Genomic DNA, 9818 nt, shown 5'->3' with positions numbered 1-9818 from the left:
CTTCTTCTCTCTATCTTGCTGATTTTTAGGGTTTTCTTTGAGAACTAAGTCACCTACCTCAAATGTGTGAGGCTTTACCTTGTGATTGTAACTATGACTCATCTATTGTTGATAAGCCTTGAGATTATTAAAAGCAGTTTGTCTTCGTTCATCCAATAGTTCTAGTTCTTGTAAGCGAGAGACCCTGTAGTCTTCATCATTGATAATGTTGTGCAAAGAAACTCGTAAAGATGGTAACTCAACCTCAATAGGCAAGATAGATTTAGCGCCATAGACAAGTGAATAAGGTTTGGCTCCTATAGGTGTGCAAACACTTGTGTGATAAGTCCAAAGTGCGGGATTAAGTTGAATATGCCAATTTCGACCACCGTCATCAATTGTCTTTTTGAGGATTTTAAGAATAGATTTATTAGACACCTCAAGTTGACCATTACCTTGGGGGTAATAGGGAGTGGAGAAACAATGAGTAATATGGAAGAGATCACAAAGTTCATGAACATCTTGGTTTTTGAAGGGACGCCCATTGTCGATGATGATGGAAAGAGGAATACCATACCAGAAGATGATATAATTGAGAATGAATGTAGCAATCTGTTTTCCAGTGACTTGTGTGAGGGGCATGACTTCAATCCATTTTGTGAAATACTTTATGGCAGTGATAATGAATTTGTGGCCATTGGAAGGAGGGTGAATCTTGCCTATGAGATTGAATCCCCATTGACAAAAGGGCCAAGGACTCGCAATCGGTTGAAGTTCTTATGATGGTGCATGAATAAGGTCTCCATGAATTTTACATTGTTTACATTTCTTGACAAACTGATATGAATCTTTTTCCATATTGGGCCAGTAATATCTTGTCCTGATGAGTTTCTTGTTTAAGGTAGGACCACTAGAATGTGGACCACATATTCCTTCATGAACTTCACGTAATGCAATCTGATTTTTGTCCTTTTCTAAACATATAAGGAGAGTGCCATCTACACCTCGATGATATAGGATATCAGCTAAAATGATGTACCGGGAAGATTGGCGAATGAAATTGCGACGTTGGTTGTTGGATAAGTCAGGAGGAAGGGTGTTGTTACGAAGGTATGTGAAAATAGAACCATATAACTAGGAATTAGGACCAATGACACATATCATCTCAGTAGGAGTGATCTCATATGAGGGAACCAAAAGGTTATCCACCAAGAACTCATAGTGGGTTTCATTCTGTGATAGATTGATCAGTGAAGCACTAGTAGCCATGGCATTTGTGACCCGATTCTTCCCTCTTAGTATCTGCTCAAAGGTTATCTTCATGAAATGTTGCTTGAAGTCATCTACCATTTTTTGTAAGGCATTAATTTTTCATCCTTTGTTTGGTAATCATCAGTTGCTTGATGAATTCCTAGTTGAGAGTTCCCAAAAACATGAAGTTCCTGGATCTTCTACTGAACTGCAATCTGTAATCCAGTTGTTAATGCCTCATATTCTGCTATGTTATTAGTGCAAGGAAATGACAATCGATATGATTTTGGAATGGAATCCCCTTGACGTGTGATAAAGAGGATGCCAGCTCCTGCACCATGCTGCATGTATGAGCTGTCAAAGTACAGTTGCTGAGGCTTTATGTGTGATACTATCAAGATGGATTCATCTGGAAATTCTGAAGTTAGAGGAGCATCATCTATCATGGGAGCATTTGCTAACTGATCTGTGATAGCTTGTCCTTTTATTTCTTTTTTGTCCACATATTCAATGTCAAATTCACTTAAGAGCATCACCAATTTGGCTAGTCTACCAGTAAGCGTCGCCTTATTAAGAAGGTATTTTAATGGATCGATCCTTGTGACCAGCTTAGTTTTATGAGTTAGCATGTAATGTTGTAATTTCTGCGAAGCAAAAACCACAGTGAGACACACATGCTCAATTGGTGTGTAGTTTAGCTCATAACCGACCAAAGTACGATTGATGTAATAGACTGCTTTTTCTTTGCCCTCAGCATCTTGTTGTGCTAAGAGTTCCCCCAATGCTGTTGATGTAGGTGATATGTAGAGTAACAGGGGTTGTTGTGGGACCAGTGGCATCAAGACTGGTGGATTCAAAAGATAATATTTGAGTATCTAAAAAATCCTGTTGACAATTATCATCCCATTTGAATTTGATGTTTTTGTATAGCAAGTGCTGAAAAGGATGACATTTATCCACAAATTGTGCTATGAATCTTTATATGGACTGGAGACTTCCTTGTAAAGATCAAAGTTGACTGATATTTCTTGGTGGTGGCATTTCTAGGATTGCTTTGACTTTTTCTGGATCGGCTTCAATTCCTCTTTTTGAGATAATGAATCCTAGGAGCTTCACGGAGGTTACTCCAAAGACACATTTCTTGCGGTTTAGTCTTAGTTTATATTTTTCCAACTGATCAAAAATGACTGAAAGGATGTCCAAATGTGTATCTTTGTCTATTGACTTTCCTAAGAGATCATCAACATAATCTTCTATAGTTACGTGCATGGGATCATGAAAGATAGTAGTCATGGCTCGTTGATATGTAGCGCCTGCATTCTTTAGCCCGAAGGGCATGAAATTCCAGTAGAAAGTTCCCCAGGGACAAGTAAATGTTGTTTTGTGTTGATCCTCAAATACGATTTTTATTTGATTGTAGCCAGAGAACCTGTCCATCAAAGATAAAACTGCATGACCTGTTGTGAGATCTATGATCAGGTCGATGTTTGGCAATGGAAAGTCATCCTTAGGACAAGGTGTTGTTCACCAAATCTGGTTAACCCAAAATCACCTGCAATCCTTCTATGAAATGGCCAATTTCAATCTATGGAACACATTAGGAATTGGACAACATAACATATGACCCTAATTGATCCTCTTACACTTCAGGTTCAGCTAGACCTAGGGGGGGGGGCACCCTTTTGATGCATTAAATACAACCAGTTACAAACATATGACAACATAAAAAACAATAAACAGAGAGATCATTCCACAAACCCAACCAATTAGAAACACACTAGAGATTGGCTAAATCAGTATAAACAATAGATGAAATAGGGCTTGGAATGAATAGAACACAACCCCTAAACACAAAGGGAAATAGATTTTCTTTAAATGTGTATGAATCTAAAAGTATCCCCAAATCCTTCAAAGATGAGTGCCTTGTTCATTGGGCATGGAGTCACACACAGAACTACAAATGCAAATCTTAGCTACAAACTTGTCTTCCTTATAGAATATTCCTGCATCGACACCTTATACCAATGCATTACTGGATTCATTCACAAAATTATCAGATTTGGGATACATAATCCATTATTTATGAATGATTACAGAATTTAAAGCCTCCATTGAAGGATACCTACAAATAATCATAACAATCTCCTAGAGATGACAAATTCTAACCTCCTTGAGGATTCAATTTGTAACAATGAAATATAGGCCTAGAGACAATTTTGTGTGAAATATACTCACGCCTAACATAAGTAAAACCTGCAACTAGAAAATAATTTGCAATACTGCAATATAACCTTATACCTTGAAAAAAAAAACCAAAGACTTTTACAGACATGGAAAAGAAATTCAGAAACTGGAAACCAAGAAATCTGGAGCATTTCTATCAGAATTCTGGAACCCTTACAATTGAGAAGAAAATGGGATTATGAAGGAGGGGGGAAAAGATCAGAATTTGCCATGTGTCCCATTTTCCCTAACTACAAAATATCTCCTTTTCTTCCTATGAAAACTACTCTCAAAATATCTCATGTTTGTTGAGACAAACTACATCACTAGTTTCCTTCTCTTGAGAGCTTTCCGATGATATATAATATGTCTATGTTTGGGCAAACAATAACCCCTGGGAGAAATAATCTCTCAATGTGAACCATCATTTAAATTTTTCATTTTTCTCTATACACTAAACTATGCATTTAAATTTGATTTTTTGCCTGATTTTTCATCTGACACCCTGCCATGTGGCAACTTGTGATTTGGTTGTGGCACCACCTAGGATGACACCTCACCTATCTGCCACTTTTCGGCCATGTCATCACCACCTTAGCACCATCTCACCAAGACTCACCAGCTAGACCGCCACCTGGATCACCACATCATCAGTCGCTACTCCACGAAGGGTAACAGTCGAGCACCTTCGCTTCATGGAGTAGCGCAAGCTTTGCGCAGTAGCGCCAATCATCAATCATCTCTGAACTTGCATGATCTTTAATACGCCATCCATTTTCCACACGTGCTTTGTTGCCAATCCATGATGTTAATTAGTGAGTATCTTCGCCTTGCGACTTAGTGACCATCATCCGATCACCTCAAACTGGCTCACTAGTTAACTCATTTTTTCACTGCAAAACTCACTTACCTCAGGAACCATGTACGCATGGAGTCCACCTGGTTGCCACCTAGCTCATCGGTCACCTTGGGAAATGTACACGCACACATGGGGTCCACTGGGTGCCCAACCAACACCTTGCGTCAAAAGCCTTCAAGGCTTTGGCACTATAGATGAGTGTGTTCTTATATTTAAATACTCAAAAATCACATCGCCCAGCCAATGTGGGATATATGGATTTTCCTAAAAATGTATTTTCTGAGAGTTTCTTGAAAGTTTTAATGGCACCTTCGCAGAAGTTTGACAACCCTTCGCCACTGCACAGGAGGAACCTTGAATAGAAATTACATTTGTTTGGAAGTTTATGAGATGCTCAACATTGCCCTTTGCATTTTCTTTAAAGTTTGTTTTTTTAAAAAACCTTATCAAAACACCACGTTGTTCTGCCTATAGGAGGACATTGTTTTCAATTTGGATTATGTTTGCACAACAGGGAGGACATTAAATGCAATACACTTGCCATTTGCATTTGTTTTGGATATGTTTGATTGGATCCCATCAAACACTCTGGAGGGGGAGGGGAATTTGGCATTTGAAACCTACTTATAGCATTGAAATGGTGCCCTTTCAACACCATTTAACTCATGGCAAGGAGACTTTGTTACATTCAAAATCCATGCAAACCTGCTAATTGCATCTGCTTTGGGGATTTCTATGCCTGGGTCAACCACCACGCTGCCTGCATTTGCTTGAAAGTTTCCATTGCCTTTTCAACGTGGGGAAGAATGCCTAGAAAAGTTGTGGAATTTGGATTACACCAGCCAATCTGCATTCTGGAAAAGTTTCAATGGCTTTGCCATCACCCATAGCACTCCATGCAGCTCACAACAGGAACCACGTAGGAGATGAATTCGGCTTCATGCCAATTGCATTGCTTAAGTTTTTAAACGTGTTTATCCACTGCCAATGGCATTTGCTTGGAGTTTCATTATGCTACTCACAGGTGGGAGGATTTGCTGGCAATTGAACTTGCTATCACATTTGCTTTGAAGTTTAATTAAAACCTTTCCCAACCTGGCACTATAATGCATGTAAAATTCATCTTAATAACAATGTATCAATTAGAAATCAAGGGAAATCACGAATCCCTATCTAATCAAGGAATCTAACAAACAAGATAATGAAATAATGCAATATCAAATAGGAATTAAAAATCAAATCAAATCAAACTAAAACTCCCTTATCCAAGATTGCATATCACTTCCATTGCTCTTCTCTTCTCCATGGTATGATGGCTCTCAGATATTGCGCTGGTAACCTGCAAGTGACACAAAGATTCAAAGTTCGTGATTGTAGAAAATAGAGATTGGATGCTCAATTTATAGATTTTTGGAGAAGATTGATTGAAAGGTGGAACAAATTGATCAAGAGGTGGAACTTAGGTGAGCTCACATGAAAATTGATAGTTGAACTGTTGATTGTAGGAGTGAAACTCAATAGATTGAATAGATCAATTGAGTCAACTGATTGAGAAAAAGCTGACTGAAGGAAGAAAAAGAATGATTGGAGGAAATAAAGAGGATGACAAAGAAAGCTTAATTTAGAAAAAGCTAACTGAAAGATGGAAATAGAAGTTGAAGAGATAAATGATTTAATTAATTAATTGATTGAATTAATTAATTTAGTATGTTCTTGCATTTAGATTTAGATTTTCAATTTAATCTTTGTATGAAATTTATTCAAATAATTGAATTTATTTAATTCAATTTAGTATTTGAATATATTTAGAACTTGACTTTGATTTTCAATTTGGTTTTTGAAATCATCCACATGTATTTGAATTTGGAAGAAATTAGAAGAATATGAAATTAAATGAAATTAGAATTTGGGGATTTGGAATTGGAGAATTAAATAGTTAATTAAATAATTTAAAGAAACTATTTAATTATTTAGAAATTGAATTTTTACTAAATAATAAAGATTATTTAATTTAAAGGATTATGTCACAATTAATTAAATAATAAATATTTAATTAATATTTAGAAAAGGGTTAAATGATTAGATGATTAGAGATAGAAATTGAGAATTAATTTATTTAAATAATAAAGATTATTTAAATTGGGGAATTAATCAGAATTAATTACATAATAAATATTTAATTAATATTAGAAAATGATTAAAATGATTAAATGATGATAGAATAAGAAATAGAATAATTAGTAAGATGATGAGTAAATATGAAATTAGAAGAATAAGATTAATTAACTTAATTAAATAATTAAATAATTATTTAACTAATTAGAGGAATAATTAGTACATGATCAATGAGACATTTTTAGGTGTCTACATTTGCCCCTCTTTGAGACAATGTCGAAATGATGTTGTTTCAAAGAAAACAAAAAATTTCCGCCCCGATGATACTTAGGGTGTAAATATGCCCCCTCGAGAGATTGTTTGTGCACTAAAGACATGAATGATCTCTCGAAAAAAGAAGAATGTGAGATGAAAGATAGAAGAATGGTTGGCAGATTAAAAATAGAGATAGGTGATGTGAAGATGATATTGAGATAGAATATGAGAGAATGAACCTTAGATTGAAATAGAATAATGTTAGATGATAGAAAATGGTTTAGAAAGAGATGATGAGAAAATAATGTTTATAAAGAATATACGATTTAGAGAGAAGATGGGAAATCAACAGACTATCAAGAAATAGATGAGATGAGAATGAAATTGAATGAATCACGAACCTGTGTCATTTATTTTATTGCGCAATATATATTCATCACTGAGCCTTATTATTGAACAATGAAGCTTACCACATCAGGGTATAAGGAACAGAGATGTAAAGATATCTCATTGTTGAAACAAACATGTAGCAGACAAGGAGTGAACCCTCCATTATGGGAACTACGCTAGGGGTTGAGGTATGTGTGGCTTCCAATAGTTGGAAGCTCCTATCACAAACACCCACTAGAGAAATTTCCCTAAAATTTCATCGGTTCACACCACAAATAGCAAACAAAGAAAAAGATAATGCCCATTATAGCTCCTCTAGTCACTTGTGGACATCCTTTAGTAGCATAGGAACAATATCTATCACCAAAAGATAAAAGATAAAGATTGACCAAGACAAAATTCAGCAGCTATACTGACCTTGTGCCTTCATTCTCAGTTGCTTGATGTGATGGTTGATAATGTCTGATCTCAGAAAGTTATGGACCCCATTTAAGTTTGACTTGTCTGATTTTGAGTGTATCCTCTTCTGTTTAAGACAAGATAATGATCATGTTGATATGGATATGATACGATTGATAAGACAATTTGATCAATTGATTGCAGATGTTTGACTAGATAGTTGTATCCTTTGTTAACTTCATGCGAAGCATTTGCTAGATATCTGCTAGGGTATTTGTTTCTCACAAGACATTTTATTGCAAGTTTTTTCTGATTGATTAATTTTTTATTTTTAGTTCTTTTCCAAGAGATTTTTTGATATTTTTGGATTTTGTAGATCTATATTTGAATGTTTTTGATTGATTTTTTCAGGACTTTATTTGAATGTTTTTGGTTGATTTTTTCAGCACATTATATGGATGTTTTTGAATGATTTTTTTAGGACTTTATATGATTTTTTGGATTTTTTCAAGACTTTATACGATTTTTTGGGGATTTTTTCAGTTATGCCCCTAGTATGCAGATCTATATGACATGATGATCTGCAGAATGTATGTGGAGACAATGAATTTTTTGACATGACCTATGTGAATGCAATATGGAGGATGAAGATGCATTTCCTATTCGAACAAGGTTGACTATGTTTGTTTTTTGCATTTGTAATACACCAATTGAAATGGAGGTACAAAACATTTCATAGATAAGTGATCAATCGATCCCTAAGGCCCTTTGGAACATTCAATTCAACACACTTAGTGACTAGGATTTACAAATGGAGACACAAAAAACTTCCCCATTGGTTCTTGAAACTTTGATCTTCTTTTTCCCATGTGTGTGCAGATGAGTTAATTCTTGCTCTTGTGTTCACTAAAGATCCTTAGCATCCTATATGACTAGCTACATGGTTTATTCTAACTTCAAAAGCATCCCGAATAGAGCCTCGTTGCCAGCAAGTCTTGAGAGCTCCGATGAGGTTATAGACTATAATTTCTCAAATATTGCTCCATTGCTAGTAGATGTTCATATCCCTAACAGAGCTACTTGCATGTTCCCATATTCAATCTTTTTATCACACTTGTATACATGATATTTCAGTTATATATCATTTCTCTTTTGCCTTGAGATGGATATTTGGCATAGCTCTTTTTCTTTTTATTTTCTTTCCTTTACTTGTAAGTAATGAAACCTACTTGGGTGTGACAATTACAGTGGCGCTGAAGTAGAATTTTAGATTTTTCACTAGTCATATGATCAACTAGGTGTCTAGAATGAATTAGAGATCTTCTTAATATGTTTGAGATATAGCAATTGATAGATTTTGGGTTAACAAGTGTCAAATAGTGAAATCACTACCCAGCTAGAAGTAAAGCATCGTCATAGGGTAATGTTGAAAATGAATGACCTTAGGATCTCAAAGACTTCATGTCCTAATATCTAAGAAAGGAGATTAACCATGATTCTCTTGAATGCAAATGAATAATAAACTTGAACAATTGCCTTATTTTATTCATACTTCTATATGCTAATGCATAAACTTTTGCAAATGTGACTTCTAAATATGATGGTGCTTGGAAAGAAAATATATGCAATGCAGTGCTTTGAATAAAATGATATGCAATGCGGAAAGTAAAACCTAAACTAACCCAACCTTTAGGTTGTGTAGGTAGTTCATTGGCCTTTGTTTCAAAAGTTGGATAAAGATGTATTTTCCAATAGGATATAAGGACTCATCTAAGTGTATATGTTCAACATCTCCAATGTTGATTTTCTTATTTTTTGGATTATGTGGATCATTAGATGGAAATCCAGCTCTAGAACCCATGAATTCAATTATAGCCTTATCATTTTTAAAGAAATCCAATCATGTTAGGTTCTCTTGCCCCCAGTCTATCAAGTGTCAATGCACTGGGGGTAAATTATTACTCCCTTCTTTAGTAGACTCTGATAACATGAAGACTTGATTGTTTGACTGACTCTGTGTATCTTCATCCTGTATAACCTTTATTTGATACCTTGATATTACACTTTTTGGTGGGCTAGAATCATGGAGTGATAAGAATTCATAGTCATGAGAGTCTGTCTTACTTTCAATATATGTTTCATCATATGAGCTATCATCACTTATTTCTTCTTGTTTCTATGTCTAATTCTATTGTAGATTGGCTAGTCTTGTTTGGACATTAGTTACCCTTCTTAAGCCTGGTATAAGCCTTTGCAATCTTTCTTCATTTGTTTCATTAGGTTGAGCCTAATTTGCTTCTCATGGTAGAAGTAGTGACAATAAACATGGATGGGATTCGGGTGGTGG

The sequence above is a fragment of the Cryptomeria japonica genome, chromosome 1 (genome assembly GCF_030272615.1).
Source record: "Cryptomeria japonica chromosome 1, Sugi_1.0, whole genome shotgun sequence".
NCBI classification, from domain to species: Eukaryota; Viridiplantae; Streptophyta; class Pinopsida; order Cupressales; family Cupressaceae; genus Cryptomeria; species Cryptomeria japonica.
Note: the sequence above shows the minus strand (reverse complement) of the source record.